The sequence below is a fragment of the Micropterus salmoides genome, unplaced genomic scaffold, assembly GCF_014851395.1.
Source record: "Micropterus salmoides isolate LMB-PRFRI ecotype aquatic unplaced genomic scaffold, ASM1485139v1 Ms_hic_scaffold_1, whole genome shotgun sequence".
Classification (NCBI taxonomy): domain Eukaryota; kingdom Metazoa; phylum Chordata; class Actinopteri; order Centrarchiformes; family Centrarchidae; genus Micropterus; species Micropterus salmoides.
In genome coordinates this window covers 53,668,284-53,687,159 of record NW_024040040.1, presented here as the reverse complement: position 1 = coordinate 53,687,159, position 18,876 = coordinate 53,668,284, and the positions used below count along the sequence as shown (strand labels likewise).

General features: G+C 40.3%; 1 pseudogene; it reads right to left on the bottom strand.

Moving 5' to 3' along the window:
- Window positions 1-58: 58 nt before the first annotated feature.
- On the bottom strand, window positions 59-18,046 carry LOC119886044 (annotated as a pseudogene).
- Window positions 18,047-18,876: the final 830 nt, after the last annotated feature.

The following is an 18,876-nucleotide window of genomic DNA, read 5'->3' as shown; positions in this document are numbered from 1 at the left end:
CTGAATCCTGCAGGTAGTTGTTACTCAGCTGCAGCTCTCTCAGATGGGAGGGGTTGGACTTCAGAGCTGAGGCCAGAGAAGCACAGCTGATCTCTGTCAAACTGCAGTGACTCAATCTGAAAAAAAAAAAATTATATAGCTTTACAATGAAAGTTCAGTCCGTATATGCATCATATAGCTTCATAACAATGCTGAAAAAAGTAAATACTGAAAATATTTGTTAATGTCACCTTTCTGGCAGTTCTATTGACAATGACTGTGCACTGTTAATGCGCCCTGGGCGCCTCGCATTTTGGCCACCTGCTGCGCGTTGCCTTTTCAAAAAGGAGCACTCTGAGTGCACGGAGTTGAAAAAATTCATGCCCGACATCATTCACATATTTTTCCATTTTCGAATCAAATTAATAGAGAGAAGGGCCCTCAGTTGTGCTGACTGAAGTTTACAGTTGATTGGATTGTCCGGAGACTGCAACAAATTCATCAACTTGTCCTAAACCCACCATCATTAAGACGAAGTTCCTCAACACTCAAACAGTGCCAGAGCAGGCACCCTCTTTTTGTCTATTTTGGTTTGTTTATTTTTTATTCTAAGTAGATGTTTTAGCAACAAAAGACACAGACCTTTGAGTTGTGATCAAGTTTCTGCTAATATAAGTTATTACTTAATGGCAAACCAAAGATTACAGATCGCTGATGCTATAATCTTTGATTAGAGTGACAGGACAGCTGATTAGGTGGTTGCCTACCAACATGAAAAAAATGCAGCGCACTGCTCTTTTCTAAATTCAACCAAAAAAAAGGCAAAGCTGTGTGCATGCCTTTTCAAACCTGCAAAGCGTTTTCTGTCTGATTAGGGCCTTATTCTTCTTTGGCATTTTATAGCGGTTGGCATTACCGCCACCTACTGGATTAAACAGTGCAATATATTTACAGTGTCCACCCAAAGTGATACCATTCCTACTGCCCTGGCTTCCCCTTTGGCAAGCAGTGCACAGAGCTTTCCAGCACCATCAGCCTCCAGAGCCAGCAAGCCTGAAGTGCACCACCTGTCTGTTCTCCAGTGGTCCAACAAAGGATCCAGTAGCCCCAATAAACAAAGAAGGCCGAGTGGCAGCAGTTCTTCTATACTACACATTGCAGTGGAGTAATTTGGTGCAGTGTCAGACGAGCCTGCACCATTGGCCTATGCTCCAAACCATCAAGCAAGTCAAATCCTGTGTCTCAGGGCAGAATTCAAGTCCTCAAGAAGCAGTACAGGTTGGCAGGAGAAGTGAAAAAGGCTGGCCTTGCAGACATTTGGGCAATGTTCTGGAAGGAACTCCTAAGGCTGTGGAGAGCAGGAAGAGAGCAGCATTCCAGGCAAACCCATTTAAATATCTAAGCAGAACCTTGGCCAGAAGAGGACTGACTGCATGACCTGCTCCAGAAACACCATTAACAACTACTTCAAGTGCACCTACAGTGACACCACCCTGAAAGTAATCTGGAGGAGAGGGAAGATCTCATCCATGGAGATAGAGCCCTGCATTTTAGCCCGACAGTGCCCAACTTATTTATGCCCCCTGGGGCTCACACAAGGGCTGGAAATTTGGCCGGTATTAGGCTTCTCCTTTATATATAAGATATCCATCAATTAAAATAAGCTAGGATAAGCTGTAGGTGGTAAAACAAAGATAGAAGCAATTCATAACCTATCACTGACACACATGACACAGTCTGCTCGACATGTCATGTGGGATTATTGCACCAATATGCTGGCTCGCTGCACTGTATGAAAGTTAAAAGGAAATGGGGAGTCAGATTTGAACAGGGCTCAGCGCTGAAACTATTCAGTGTTTGGAACTATTGGCTTCCCCTTACTTCCGCATTCCAAAGCTCCAACAGAAGTCGTCGTAACTCTCTTATTTAACGGCCCTGGTAAGGAGGAGACATGGTTGAGATGGGCGGCTTGACCAGAAACCGTAATTTCACTTGTTTCTTGTGTTAAACACAAAGTCAGTATTGAGAATTTTTATTTGTTTGCCTATGGAAAACAAGTAATGTTCAGTTTCAAAACATTAATCACTAGTTTTATGGACGTTGCATATTTATTGTTGCTAACTTGACCGCCGAGACGTCCAAAAAACGCCATGGGGTGTTAACCCAGGCCATAAAAAAGCCGGAGACTTTTTCAATCTCATTTGTAAGGCTTAGTATGGCCTAGATAGTCCTTACTTTAGAGAGAAAACACTTATTAAATAATTTCCTTAAACTTTCTACATGATCGTATGAACCATAGGAGCATATATATAGTTTTTCATTGGAATAATACTTTTTATCAAATACAATCATTAAGCACATCATTGATGAGCTGGTAGTGATAGATGATCTGTCTCAGAGATACGGTACCAGGCCTGTAACGGTGAAGCTTTTCCACGTCACCAGTAACGTTAGCTGGGGCATCTTTCAGGTAGTCTTAGTAGCATCCATTGGGCTTTGCCACTGGTAGATTTACACGTTATGTTGAGATTGTTTATATTCTTTCTCGGGAAAGTAACAAAAAACAGGCAGTTAGCATATGTAGGTGTAGCCCGGTTGGAACGTGTATAACTAGTTTTTGTAGTAAACAAATAAATAACTTCATTGTAGGTTAAAATGTCAAAGTCATGGTTAGAATATTCAAAGGGTTAAAATGTTTAAAAATCCTAAAAAAAAAAGTTAAATTCCATATGTGTTTTATTTCATTTGGTAACAGAAATGTATGTAAATGTGGTCACAAACAGGTTAGATTGTGATTGGATGACGTGCGTAGATAGAGGTGAGGGGTCAGATGTGAGCAGGAAGAGAAACGAGCGAGCGGAGTGGGAGTTTTCGGGGTGTGTATGTGTAAAGTTGTCCGAAATAGTTGTGTTTTATCAGCTAGATAATCTACAAGATGACAAGAAGAGTAAGACAGCCTCTAACCGAGGTCTGCTGCATCGTAAGCGGTAGAGTGCCGCTCGTTAAGCGAGTGAGTGGCTAGTTAGGTGCTGGTTGCTGCGAGCTAACTCAGCACAACACGTGCCGTTGGATAGACTGCGTCAGACTCGGGAACCCAGAGAAGGAACCCAGATAGTGCTCTGAGCTACCAGAAACGCTCAGAGTTCCTCTGGCAATGCTGGATAACCCTGGACTCTTGGCTACCCCCATCGCTCTCCTGCCCCGTTTCTAAGGCCCATGGACTGGTAACTTTTCCCTGTCGGACCACATCGCAAAAAAGGTACTGGCTATTGACTGTTTCTGCTCTAGTTAGAGTGAAGGACTATGAAACACTCCCCGGCAACTAAACAGGCCTGCAAAACTTTTTTTTTTTTTTTTTTCATTGAGATATTCTGCCGGCTTATATTTTGAGTGAGGTGCACAGTAATTAATCACTCTGATGATTCAAGTTAAAGGTGCTAATAAGCAGCTGCTGTTTTTTTGTTTTGGGTGAACTGAGTTACTCTATTGTCCAAACTAAATCTATGAAAAGCCTTGTTTGAGGGGCCTCTTTATAAAACTTAGAGGGTACTTATTCTCATTCCAAGGTGTGGTTATTATTTTAGTGATATCAAGGTTTAAAGTGACACCACCTTAATTTGATTTTATACAATACAACTAGCAATATTCATAACTACTAAGTAGTTGGAAACCAAGAACTCAGGGCCCCTCTACATTTAGGGATGGTAGACGGGTTAAATAAAAAATTTTTACACTTTCCAAATGATCTTGTGAACCATTAACAACTCATATATGTCATAAAATAATACTTTACTTATAAATAGTGAACCGATCATATCTAAAGTATGAAAATAATAATTATTAAGCACATTATAGATCAGCGTATTAATAAAAGAATACAACATGTATAACTATTTATAAACGACTTACTAAAGTGTATTAACGTAAGAAAAATGGTTTATAAATGATGAATTAAAAGTGTACTAATACTTAACTGCTTCATAGTGTGTAGATAACAAAGAATAAAATATTTATAACTGTGTTAATGAATGACTTACTAATGTGAATTAATGTATGAACAATTCTTTATAAATGATGAATTCCGTATTTACTAATACTTAACTAATGCTTTATAGTGTGTAGTTATTATAAAGTGCTACCATGTATTTCTATAAAACCATATTTTTAATTTGTTAATTTCTTTAGAGACACTCTCCACAAGTTGCTGTAGGTTTTCACCTGAACAGAAAATATTTGTATCATCTGCAAATAACACCATCTTCAACAACTTAGATACTGAACATATGTTATTATTATACAAAATAAACAGATCTCAATACTGGTCTCAACACTGACCCCTGGGGGACACCCCAAGCAATGTCCAAACATACTGACCTGGTGCTTCCCAACTTCTCGAACTGCTGTCTCTTACTAAGATAACCTCCTAACCCAGTCTAATACTATCCCCCTGATACCTTTCCAATTTATTTATAAGGATCATGGTTAATTATATCAAAAGCTTTTTTAAGATCAACAAATACCCCCATTACATAATTTTTATTATCTATGGCACTCGTGATTTCCTCAATTGATTCTATCATTGCCATCAATGTAAATCTGTTTTATCTGAATCAATATTGACTGTCTGTGAGAAATTGATGCTTATTCAAGAATGAATGTAATCTGTTGTGAAAGACTTTTTTAGAATTTTGGAGAATTGTGGAAGTAAGGAGACAGGTCTGTAGTTCTGTGAAGTGGTGTTTGCTCCCATTTTATACAGAGGTATGACTTTGGCTGTTTCATTTTGTTTGGTGGTGGTCCACCCCAAAGACCGCACCCCCAAGCACAAGAAAAGCAATCTAGTGTATGCGGTCCAATGCAGTGAGGAATGCACAGACCTGTATATTGGGGAGACTAAACAACCACTACACAAACGCATGGCTCAACACAGAAGGGCCAACTCCTCAGGTCAAGACTCTGCAGTTTACTTACATCTGATGGACATCGGAAACTTGTTTGAGGACCACCAAGTGCACGTTTTAGACAGAGAAGATGGATGGTTTGAAAGAGGTGTCAAGGAAGCCATCGTTGAATAGAAGAGGGGGTCTACGCCACCACTTATCCCCCACCTACAATGCTGTCCTTTCATCACTTCCCAGGAAACACAACAAACGTAACCTATTGGCCTCAGATGAGGATGCCAACGATGGTCGTTCAGTCTTGGCCTCAGGTACTCCGAACGACCGTAACGACTGTTACAACAGCCAGGAACACTAACGAACCAGCAGTATTGACGATCCTGGCAAACGACCCCACTGAGGTTCAATGGTCAGTCAGAACTGAACTCCTTTGGATGAAGGACGAGACATCTTCTAGTATCTTCAACCAAGTCCAGTTGCCCTTGACTTTAACCTTCTTTGGATGGTCAGCACAGTAGTAAAAAATGGTGTCTTACCTCAGAGTCTCCAGTCCACAGTATGGACTCTCCAGAAAATCACACAGCAGCTTCACTCCTGAATCCTTCAGGCTGTTGTCATTCAGCTGCAGATATCTCAGATGGGAGGGGTTGAACTTCAGAGCTGAGGCCAGAAAAGCACAGCTGATTTCTGACAAACTGCAGCCCCACAATCTGAATTAAAAATATATATATATATAATCCAATCAGATGTGTTCAGGTTTTAAATGTGGGAATCCGATGGACAACATTACTATGTCCTAATCAATGAGCTTTCCTTCTACAGACATCATCCAAATGTCAGTACAACATTCATATATTCATATGCAAATGATCAAAATATGCTTTGATCTGTGTGTGTGTGTGTGTGTGTGTGTGTGTTTGTTCTGAAGGATCAATATCAATGATCAAACATTATTTAAGAATTAGACACATTGAAATTAATTTTACAAAAATAACTATTTCTACTTCAACAAGTAAACTTGATCAGTTTAAACCAAATATTAGTTCAGAGGATCTTCTGTATACAGATGTGACCATTTACCAAAAATTAGAAACATTTATTTACTTAACAACTAACAACGGCCACTTTCTACAGTTTCCTTAAGAAACACAAGTCTTTTTGACTGCAGACTAAATTTAGTACAAGAAACATGAAAATATGAACAAAAGGACATTTACAACTTTATGGATAGAAGTTATGTATGAACAGAAATTAGGTTCAGTTGATAATTAAACATATCAGATCTACAATAGTAACAGAGAGTCAGTGAACTGACCTCAGAGTCTCCAGTCTGCAGTGTGGACTCTCCAGAAAACCACACAGCAGCTTCACTCCTGAATCATGCAGCTTGTTGTCACTCAGGTGCAGATATCTCAGATGGGAGGGGTTGGACTTCAGCGCTGAGGCCAGAGAAGCACAGCTGATCTCTGACAAACGGCAGCCCCTCAATCTGAATAAAGATTTAATGATGAAGATTAAAATCCATTGCTAATCCAATCAGATCCAAATCATCTTCATCTAAGTCACAACAATAGATAAACACAATCTGCTTAAACTAATGCCTCGCAAACAACTATATGTTTTCAAGTTTTTATTCAACACACAGTGTTATCATTCACAGTACGGTGTGGAAAAAGTATGTGAACCCTTGGATTTAATAACTGGTTGACCCTCTTTTGGCAGCAATAACCTCAACCGAACATCTCCTGCACTTTCAGATCAGACCTAAACAACGGTGAGGAGGAACTTTGGACCATTCTTCTTTACAAAACTGTTTCAGTTCAGAAATATTCTTGGGATGTCTGGTGTGAATCACTCTCTTGAGGTCATGCCACAGTATCTTAGATGGGTTGAGATCAGGACTCTGACTGGGCCACTCCAGAAGGCATATTGTCTTCTGCTGAAGCCATTCTGTTTATTGCTGATTTACTTCTGTGATTTGGGTCATTGTCCTGTTGCATCACTAATCTTCTGTTGAGCTTCAATTGTCAGACAGATGGCCTTAATTTCTTATCCATAATTTCTTGATCAACCTGGGAATTTCTTTTCCTGTCGATGATAGCAATCTTCCAGGCCCTGAGGCTGTGAAACAGCCCCAAACCATGATGCCCCCTCCTCCATATTTCACAGTTGGGATGAGGTTTAGATGTTAGTATGCTCTGCCTTTGTTTCATCACACATAAGGTTGTGTGTTCCTTCCAAACAACTCGATTTTGATTTCAACTGTACACCGAATATTTTGCCAGTAATGCTATGGAAAATCCAGGTGCTCTTTTGCAAACTTTAAATGTGCAGCAATGTTTTTTGGACAGCATTGACTTCCTCTGTGCTGTCCTCCCATGAACTCCATTCTTTTTAAATGTTTGACATTTTGTAGAGTCATCAACTGAGATGTTAGGATGTTCCAGTTTTCAAGTGATACTCTAGGATTCTTTTTAACCTCAACAATGCTTAATCTTTTGTTTGAGGCATGTTTCACCTCAGGCAATGCTCCTTGAGAATAGCAAAATTAAAATTGGTGTGTGGCTTTTATGGGTCTGGGCAGCTCTAACGCCTACAATCTCGTCTCAGTGATTAGACTCCAGGTTTGGTAACTCCTGACTTTTGGAGAAGTCATTAGCCTAGGGGTCCACATAATTTTCCACCCTGCACTGTGAATGTTTTTATGGTGTGCTCAATAAAATCATGAAAACATATAATAGTTTGTGTGGTATTACTTTAAGAAGAATGTGTTAGCCCATCATTTTATGACCAATTTATGCCTAAATCCAGGTAATTCAAAGGGGTTTAGGTTTTCCTGCAACTGTAAGATCTACAATAATAACAGAGAGTCGGTGAACTCACCTCAGAGTCTCCAGTCTACAGTTGGAACTCTCAAGAACATTACACAGCAGCTTCACTCCTGAATCCTGCAGGTTGTAGTTTTCACTCAGCTCCACCTCTATCAGATGGGAGGGGTTGGACTTCAAAGCTGAGGCCAGAGAAGCACAGCTGTTCTCTGATAAACGGCAGCCCCTCATTCTGTATAAAGAATAATTTATGTACATGAAGTCTGGACCACAATATAAATATGTCATGTAAATCAAATGGCTTACTTCCTGGTGCCAGTTGGTGGCACTATCACTATAACTGTATATTGGCATGTAGACATGTTCAGGGGCAGACACTTACCAAATGTACATTTTGCTACAGATGCGAGAATTTACACTGAAGTTACATTAACTTCCTGTTTCATGCCGAATCATTGATTTTGAATGGCATGCCAACAACACACCCTTCGACGAAAACTCACAGATAGCAAAACATTTCATCATCAATGCCTTTAGATTGCAAAGCGTAAAATAGATGTCAACCACATTAATTCTGTAGGAAGAGATTGTTAAAGTACAGAACGTGTAAATCGCCAAAAATGAGTTAAATTCAAAATGACCGACTTCCTGTTGGGTTTTGGGTCTGGCTCCAAGATGCTTTTTTTTGTTGTTTTCTGGTATGATGTGTGCATCTAGGTAAAACGTGGCTCAGGGGCTGCTGTGTCTCTAAAGGCTCCTTTCCTGTTGCCAGTAGATGGTGCTATGACTTTGAGAATGTCAATGTCAATTTTATTTCTATAGCACATTAAAAACAACAACAGTTGACCAAAGTGCTGAACAGGGTCGATGTCAAATACATAAATAACTAGTGTAAAAATTACTACAACCAGAGTGAATCACAGGGAAACAAAACAACAACACTTTAAAACATCAGAAACCTGGTTTAACGAAGGTTAAAAGCTACTGCAAAAAGGTACATCTTATGCAGCGATCTGAACGTTTGTAGGGTCTGTGCAGCTTTAATATGCATCGGGAGGCTGTTCCATAGGATAGGCGCGCCCACTGCAAAGGCTCTATCGCCCTTATTTTTTAGCTTTGATCTTGGGACATCCAAGAGCCGCTGATTTGTTGACCTCAGTGTTCTGACTGGAGAATGGTGGCATAAGAGATCAGCCAGATAAGGTGGCGCCAGACCATATACGGCCTTAAAAACAAGTAATAAAAACTTAAAATCTATCCTATAACGGACAGGTAGCCAGTGGAGGGTGGCCAAGATGGTGTTAGCGAGCAGCTGCGTTTTTGACTAACTGGAGGCGATTTAAAGATTTCTGATGTAGACCCCTGTATAATGAATTACAATAATCCAGCCGAGCAGTAATAAAAGCAAGGATGACTTTTTCAAGGTCTTTGGGAGGAAGACAGGCCTTTATTTTAGCTAGAAGTCTTAACTGGAAGAAGCTGGTCTTGACGACTGCACTGATTTGCTTATTGAAAGTGAACGAGGTGTCAAAAATAACGCCAAGATTTTTAATAGAGGATCGATTTTGGGAGGCTAAGGGGCCCAAAGTGCCAAGAGGGTCACCCAGTACGTTTAAACGTCCACACATGATCATCTCTGTTTTATTTTAACTCTGAGTGAGGAAGTTTAACTCCATCCAGGTTTTTACCTCCTTTAAGCAGTCTAACAATGGCTTCACAGACTCATTTCATAGGCAAGTAAATTTAGACATCATCAGCAAAACAGTGATAGGAGAGCGAGTCCGCATCCGCCGGGGTACGGAAGCCTCGATCGATGGGTAGCAGACATCAGTTTGAGCGGGAGTAATATGCCGGATCTACCGGCCTCTAACGTCCGGTGACTAGACAGCGGAGCGACGGTACCATCCATTGCTCCAGAGGCGAGGATTGATTGCATTGGCGGGCATCAGGTTGGCTTGAGATCTCACCAGTACACCTCCCCACTTTCCCCGTCTTCTAAGACGTTTCTTACGGGAATAGGCACTGGGTAAGTGCCGCAGGCCTATAGGTATACTGGATAAGAAGGGAGGGAGATTTGAAGTTTGGTCTCCCAGATTGTGTTTTGGAAGCAACGATTCCACTGAGGTACGGATGTTGAGAAGAGCTTGGCGATCGTACACAAATAAGGCCGAGACATCTCTGCGGCATACACAGAGAAATGTTGTTTCTCAGGGTGACCCTGGCCAACGACCCCACTGAGGTTAAATAGCTGAGTTTCCCTGCCAGTCAGTCATAACTGAAGAAGTCCTTTGGATGAGGGACGAAACGTCTTCCAGTATCTTCAATCCAGTTGCCCTTGATTTTAACCTTCGTTGGATAACTATGACCTGGATGACTGAGAATCTTCATAGACTTCATAAAGCAATGAAACGAAAACTCCATTCATGCCATAAAATGTGCTCAAATATGTGTGAAAGACTGAATCTCAACATTTAGACTGCTGAAAACTCACCGTCCCACCTTTTGCACCCACATCGCAAAAGGTGGGACGGAACATGACTACAGTCTCTATAGTAGGCCTTAGAAAGCTATACTAACCTAAATAGATAGCCCACGTTCATATTAAAATTCAGTATTTCAATATCCCTACCAAACTGCTCGTAATATTCAGCCTCATAAGAAAAATAAAACCCATTTTTTTTAACAGCTGCGTCAGGGTGTGTGAAACGGACTGGGAAGAAATAAAAAATATTACACATTTAAAGGTAGTAAGTAGGCTGATCCTGCTGTACTGTAAAAACCTGTAGCCAACATTAGCCTAAGGCTTTTAATCAGTCTCTGTAAGATCTCCATAGTCAAGAGTTTCTCCACATCACCGCTGCAAACATAAAGCAGCCTATTGGCTAAAACACTCTGTGGGATTTCCTACAGATGTTGAAGTCATTTTCCAAGAGAGCTGATTGGTCAGTAAGCCGCGTTTTCACAGAGTTAATCTCTTTTCTGGAACATAACCTGCTCCGGAGCAGGTTAGCCTTCAGCATAAGTTATCATGGAGCTCTACCCTGGTAAGAAGTGAACCACTCGTGGTACTGAAAACCCAGGGTTAACCCGAAGTTACCTGGATAAGCTCCAATCTTGCTTCTTGGTACAGGCCTCTGGTGCGGAAATAAAAAAATAAAAAAGAACCAAAAAAATTAATAAAAAATCCCCCAAAAATTAAAAGTTAAAAAATGAAAGTTATGTTAAGTATGAAAACTCTTGTTCATTACATTTGACTTTTAAAGCCCCACCCATTTCAAGACAACCCGACCCACTTCCGGGTTAGGCCCAGCCCAGTCCGAGTACAGATAATTCATATGGTTAACACAGATACAGATAATGCTGTACTCACTCATCCCTAGTCAGCAACTTTTTCTGTGATGAGTGCCAATATACAAAGATGAAGACATCCAGTGTGCCAGCAGCGTTTGTTAATGCATATGTCATTTATTTTAAATTTATGCACTGATAATTAGTCAGATTTTAATACAAGTTTGACCTCGTTTATAATAATAATAATAATAGACATATAATAGATAAGTCTGTTAATTATTAATTAAAAGTTTTGTAACTTGTTTATAATTTTGTATTTAATAGAATGAATCAAAATGAATCAGATTTATCAATATTTGCTGTGAAAAGCATTTAAAATATTCTAATTCAAATAGATTTTAGGAGATGAGTGCATGATAAACTAACTTATTTAGCTAAACATCTTTATTTTCCATACATTCATAACCTTTTCTTCACTGTTCATATGCAATAACAATCCCACAACATTTTTTATTAAAAATACTAATAGTGTTTTTGTTGTATTGAAGACCTTCAAGAAACTAGAATGACTTCTCGGCTTGAAAAGTCACCATTCCTGAACAAGACCAGGTCAAGCCTGAGCTGGAACACTTAAGTCACAGTATACTGTTAACTACCAACATGACGTGTACAGTCAGTCAGAAGACTAAAATAGTTACAAATGCCTCTTGTGCCAACATTTTTTCTTCTAAATTCACATTTTGTCACCATATTTACCATCTCTGGATGGAAAACCGGATGGAAAGTAAACTCCTTTGATCGGCGCTGTTGAGCCAATCATATTATAGCAAAAATGACGATCATTTCAAGTTGGAAGGGGCCGCTCATATCCCCCATAAAAATCTAATGTTTAAGTTTGGCCCAGTCTCACAGTCAACCATAAGGAATGCTACTTTTATTGAGTGTAATAAATTATTAACGACTCTAAATGTTCAAAAAATATATACTTAGATTCATTTATCACCCTTGATTTACCCTGTGAGAAATAAATTTATAATTTGCTGATTTTTAGGATTTCACTGTAATTAACTTGTGAGAAATTAGCATTGGTCACAGGGTTTTATTCCTAAACAAAGGGTTGTCTGATTTACAATAAACGTCTGCTGGAATGTAGGTGAGAGTTTTAACATAGACCAATCAAGGGACATTTGCATTTCCTTTCTTAACTCAGGAAGAGTTTGAGTGTATGCTAATACTCTGCCATTTGTTTTCCTTCATCTACCATTTGTTGGCTGTTGTTTGCTTTGTACTTGTTCAGTACTTAAGGAGAGGAAATGCTGAGTTCGGGAGAGTAACCGTGCATTCTCTCCATGGCCATGTTACATAAAGAAATGATTCAACACATCTATTTGACTCCGTATTGTTTGAGAAGGAATTACTTTCCCTGACAACCCCCCAAAGGATATTATAGCGTTTAAAAGCAGTAGGAAAGACAGGAAATTTCTGGATTTGGGCTCAGACAAATCCTGAAACATTATGAACCAATAATGTGAAAACTCTGTCCAATTTTAAATGAATATGGTATACAAAACTACATAAGCTACGGTCAGTGAACTGACCTCAGAGTCTCCAGGTTACAGTTTGGACTCTCCAATCCAGCTGACAGCAGCTTCACTCCTGAATCCTGCAGGTTGTAATTGAGACTCAGGTCCAGCTGTCTCAGATGGGAGGGATTGGACTTCAGAGATGAGGCCACAACGTCACAGTGAGTCTCTGAGAGTCCACAGCAAGAAAGTCTATCAAGACACATACATTACATAAAATGTTATTATGAAATGCATTTAATGACAAACAGTTGTTGACATATCTTATCTTATGTTATGATGAGAAAAGTACAGACCCTGTGCAATGCCAAAAATTACCATTACTTTCAAAATGTCTGACTTCCTGCTGGCACTATGAGTTTGAGTGAATATTGGACAGTATATGGGTTCAGGGCGTGACCCTTATCAAACGTGAAATTTTGTATAGATATGAGCATGTACAGTGAAGTTATAACAAATTCCTGTTTCATCAATTTTCTTCATGAATTCCTGTTTCATCAATTTTTTTCATAACGCCATGGACACACCATAGACGAAAAACTCACAGATAAATGCCTTTATATCGCACAATGAAAATTGATGTAGATCGGATTAATTCTGTAACAGTTCATGAAAGTAAATTCAAAATGTCCAGCTTGGGTTTAGGACATCGCTCATAGAGGCTTTTCTATAGGTCAGGACATGAAACATCTGCCACAAAAATTTCATACAATTTGGTGAAATGAGGCAATGTAACATGTAAGTTTTGGCCACACTTGAATTTTGTGCAAAGTTTCATGATTTTTTGAGCATGTTTAGGCTGTCAAAAATGCAATTCATTTGGGAGAAGAAAGACAAAAAAAAAAAATAAAGTATAAAAAAGAATTCCTTCAGTTTCAATAGGGTCTTGCATGTTTCATGCGAATTAAAGCAGCACTGGGGGGGGGGGGGGGGGCTTGCGTCGTGACGCAGTTCAAAGTTTAAAATTACTGTTCACTGTATAATTTGTTGAGCACAAAATTACATTACAATGCTCAATGGAAACCAAAATCATCAACTGATTGGGAGCTGGATTTAAAATCCCACTCAATCCCCTCAAATATGTTGGACAGTTTAATCAGAATCTTATTAATTAATAGGCTATTTGCTTGCATTAAAATTTATTTTCATAAATAAGGTGAACAGGAGAACAAATTATATTTAAATTGATGCAGTTTTCAATGCGTCAGTCGAGCAAATACGAGAACATAGTTTCCTTATTGAACCAAACGCTGTGCGCCAGTGTATGGATGTATAAATCACAACATGCGTATGCCACTTCCCAAGCAAATGTTGTGATCTATAAAAAAACAAACTAGACGGGAAAATGTGCGTCCTACAAGTAAACTCTGAACCATGGCACATAAAGAGGACAAATGAGAAACGGCAACTCACATGGAAGAAGGATGAAACTGTTTGAAATAAATAGGCCTACTGTTGTGTAAAATAAATCGAAATATTAGGTCTGCCTCTGAGTATTGTAGGCTTAAAGTCTTTCTGAATAAACAAACACCAAACATTTGCAGCGCACAAACAGAGATATCTGTTTCTGCAAATTAATGCCTCAAATATGTTGGACAGTTTAATCCAGAATCATATTAATTAATACTTGCATGCAGCACAATTTATTATCATAAACAAGGTGAACAGGAGGACGAATTACATTTAAATTGATGCCGTTTGTCAATGCGTCAGTCGAGCAAATAGGAGAGCATAGTTTCATATTGCCTATTATATTATTATTAATGAGGGGCGTTTCACGGACCATTTATAGGTAACTATGAGCGTTTGAAGGGTTGGACATGGAGCTCCCTTATGCACCACATTTCAAGTTTATTGCGATTTATAAAGGGAACTTGCTTACAAGTGTGCGTACGCAAGTCTGTTTGGAGTACACCATTTTGGGCTTTTGGGCGCACGTAGTGAGGTTTCTACGCACAGTTCTCATTTATAAAACTGTGCGTAGAAACTAAGGCGTTCTTTTGCAGAAAGAGATGTCTCTGTTTGTGTTTATTATCCTGAATCTGGATATTTGCAAATGCTCTTAAATGATGTTTTTTTGCGCACTTCAGGGAAAAGCAATCAAACGGGTGTTTGTTTATTCAGAAAGGCTTTAAGCCTATAATACTCAGAGGTAATATTTTAATTTATTTTACACAGTAGTAGGCCTGTTCATTTCAAACGGTTTCATCTTTCTGCCATGTGAGTCACCGTTTCTCATTTCTCCTCTTTATGTGCGTACGCATGGTTCAGAGTTTACTTACACATTGCACATTCTCCTGTCAAGTTTGTTTTTTATAGTTGACAACCTTTGCTTGGGAAGTGGTTTCCAGCCTTGAAAGGAAACAAAATTCAGGTGGCAGGTGACAATTGAAAATCTAAAAATACAACAGAAAATAATACACTAAGACTCTCATTCTGTCTCAGAAATGTTTCTCCTGTAGATCAACTTTTCTCAAGTAATATCTTCCCTGCTGGGTCAGCTCACACATAGGCATGATTTAGTCTTCCCTCAGGGCTCATCAGATCACTCCCAGTTTGTACATGTAAACGATGAGTCCTCTCTGCACAGCAGAGTCCCCCATGGAGTTCCACAAGGTTCAGTCCTTGGACCTATATTATTCACCTTATAGCGCATTTGTTACCTCAAGGCTTGACTACTGTACCTCTGTGCTTTCAGGCTGATCAAAAAATCCCTTAACTCTCTCCAGTTGATATAAAACGCTGCTGTACGCACACTGACTAGAACTAGCAGGAGAGATCATATCACCCCTGTTATGGTAACTTTGTAATAGCTACCGGTAAAATTGAGAATTTATTTTAAAGCACCATCTTATTTGAAAGAACTCCTTACACTATACTTCCCTACTAGAACACTGCCCTCCCAAGACAGAGACATAGAATGGGAGCCAGAGCCTTTAGCCATCAGGCACCTTGGCTTTGGAACCAGATCCCTGTCCCGGTTCGGGAAGCAACCAACATTTCCATATTAAAGAGAGGCTAAAAACTTTTCTTTTTAGTAAAGGATTAAGGATGTTTTTTCTGTATTTTGTGAGAAGACTTATAGTTCGGGCTAGGGTAGTCTATGAATCTGAATACATTTTAATTGACTATATTATTTATTATTAGTTTTATAATTGTGTATTTTAGTGTTGTTTTATAATGTGTGTATCTTATGTGTTGTCAGCCTTTTTTATCCAATTCTGCAATATTTATGTGTCTACTGGGACCACACAGTTGGGGATTTTACACTTTAAATAATTTTGACTTGACTTGACCTCCATCACTCAGATGAAGAAAAACAGTAGAAAAAACAGAAATAAATGGAATAACTAGCTAATAATAAACCTAACACACAACAAAGTGAAAAGTCAAAATTTTATTCACTTTGCATTTGAAACAGCTAAAGAACATCTGCAACAAAATACAACTGACATAAATATTTCTAATAAACAAGTGCTTATATTAGAAGAATTAAACTTCTAATCTACAATGACATATAATGTTAATCCCATCTGGACTTACCGAGCCTTTCTGCAGTTCCTCACAGCTGGAATCAGTCTCAGTCGTCCCTCCTCTGATGTGTTGTACTTCTTCAGGTCCAACTCATCCAGAACCTCCTCTGACATCTGCAGCATGTAGGCCAGAGCTGAGCAGTGGATCTCAGAGAGTTTTCTTCTTTGATCTGTTCTCTGACTTCAGGAACTCTTGGATCTCCTGATGTACTGAGTGGTCGTTCATCTCTTGTCAGACAGTGGAAGATGTTGATGCTTCTGTCAGGAGAGATCTCATCACTGTTCATCTCCTTCAGGTTGTTGATGGCTCTCTGGATGATTTCTGGACTGTTGTCTGTCCGACCCAGCAGGCCTCCTAAGAGTCTCTGGTTGGACTCCAGAGAGAGGCCATGAAGGAAGCGAACAAACAGGTCCAGGTGGCCATTTTTACTTTTAAGGGATTTCTCCACGGCTTTCCTCAGGAAGACATCCAGGGATGGGCCACCGTTATCATCATTTCCAAAAAATATAGAAATCGTCCCAAGAAAAGACTTTGAGTACCTGTGTTTGTAGTCTTTTCCCAGGAAGTCCTTCAGTCCCTCTGTGGTCCTGCTGGTGTAACAGTGGAACATGTAGACTGCAGCCAGAAACTCCTGAACGCTCAGATGAACAAAGCAGTAGACTGTTTTCTGGAAGATCACACTCTCTCTTTTGAAGATCTCTGTACAAACTCCTGAGTACACCGAGGCCTCTGTGACATCAAGACCACACTGCTCCAGGTCTTCTTGGTAGAACATGATGTTTCCTTTCTCCAGCTGTTCAAACGCCAGCCTCCCCAGCTTCAGAAGAACCTTCCTGTCAGCCTCCGTCCGCTTATGTGGACTCATCTCATGTCCCTCATCGTACTTCTGCTTCTTCCTCTTTATCTGAACCAGCAGGAAGTGTGAGTACAGGTCAGTCAGGGTCTTGGGCAGCTCTCCTCTCTGCTCTGTAGTCAACATGTGCTCCAGAACTGTAGCAGTGATCCAGCAGAAGACTGGGATTAGACACATGATGTGGAGGCTCCTGGAGGTCTTGATGTGTGAGATGATTCTGCTGGACAGCTCTTCATCACTGACTCTCCTCCTGAAGTACTCCTCCTTCTGGGCGTCAGTGAAGCCTCGTACTTCTGTTACCCTGCCGACACACAAAGAAGGGATCTGATTGGCCGCCGCAGGTCGGGAAGTTATCCAGACGAGAGCCGAGGGAAGCAGATTCCCCTCGATGAGGTTTGTCAGCAGCAGGTTGACTGATGACTTCTGTGTGACATCAGACACAACCTCACTGTTGTGGAAATCCAATGAAAGTCTGCTTTCATCCAGGCCGTCAAAGATGAACAACAGTTTCCAGACGGCGAGCTTCTCTGCTGGGACCTTCTGTAATGTTGGATGGAAAACATGGAGCAGCGTGAGGAGACTGTGCCGCTCATCTTTGATCAAGTTCAGCTCCCTGAACGAGAGCAGAACCAGCAGACCGACATCTTGGTTTTCCGAGCCCTCTGCCCAGTCCAGAGTGAACTTCTGCACTGAGAAGGTTTTTCCAACGCCAGCGACGCCGTTGGTCAGAACCACTCTGATGGCTCTCTGTTGGCCAGGTAAGGCTTTAAAGATGTCCTGGCACCTGATTGGAGTGTCATGGAGGCTCTTCTTCTTGGAAGCTGTCTCAAGCTGCCTCACCTCATGCTGGGTATTAACCTCTTCACTCTGTCCCTCTGTGATGTAGAGCTCAGTGTAGATCCTGTTGAGGAGGGTTCCACTTCCTGTTTCATCACTTCCTTCAGTCACACGTTCACATCTCCTCCTCAGACTGATCTTATGTTCATCTAAAACCTCCTGCAGACCACCTCTCACTAAAGAAGAGAAACAATGTGAGATAAAACAACAATGTGAGATAAAACGACAATGTGAGATAAAATAAAGAATATGTGGTGATTATTTTATAATATAATATAATTAATTATGTAATTACTAATATAAAAACAATCAATGTCAGAATATCTGAAGAAGCAGACAGATGTCCAGTCTTACTTTGTACAGAGCTGCTCTGACTGGCTGTCTGCAGTCCAGCTCTGGTTCTGGATCTGTCTCCACACTGGGGACAGGAGGAGTCTCCTGATGAAGCAGACTGGTCCCAGTATGAGGTGATGCACCGTCTGCAGAACCAGTGTCCACAGCTGATAGAGACTGGATCCTTCAGGACGTCCTGACACAAAGCACAGCAGGACGGCTGCTCCTCCACAGGAACAGGACTCCTCTTTCTGTGGAGACATTTCATTAGAACTAAAATGATTTGATGCTTGTTGTTGAAAAATATCCAGATGTGTCCGACACTGTGTAGAAGCTCAGATGGTCACAGAGAACAGTAAAAGTGTCGTTACTTTTCTGTTTGAATTCAGCTTTCAGTCAGTAATGAAGATGATTGTTCCTTTTATTTCAGCTCTCCTGCTCTCAGAAACACTAATTAACTGCTTTTCCTGTCTGACTGTCTGATTAAACATTTAGTGATCTGCCTGCAGTTTGTTAATAACACAAACTCAACACTTCCTGCAGCTCCTTCACAGTAAAAGCCTCCATTAAAGAGAGCTGTCTAGATCTAAAAACCCTATTTCCAGAAAAGTTGGGATATTGTCCAAAGGATACTAAAGGACAGTACCCACCCAGCCACAGCCTGTTCACCCTGCTGCCTTCTGGGAAGAGATATAGAAGTTTCTGCTGCTGCACCACCAGACTGCAGAGCAACTTTATCT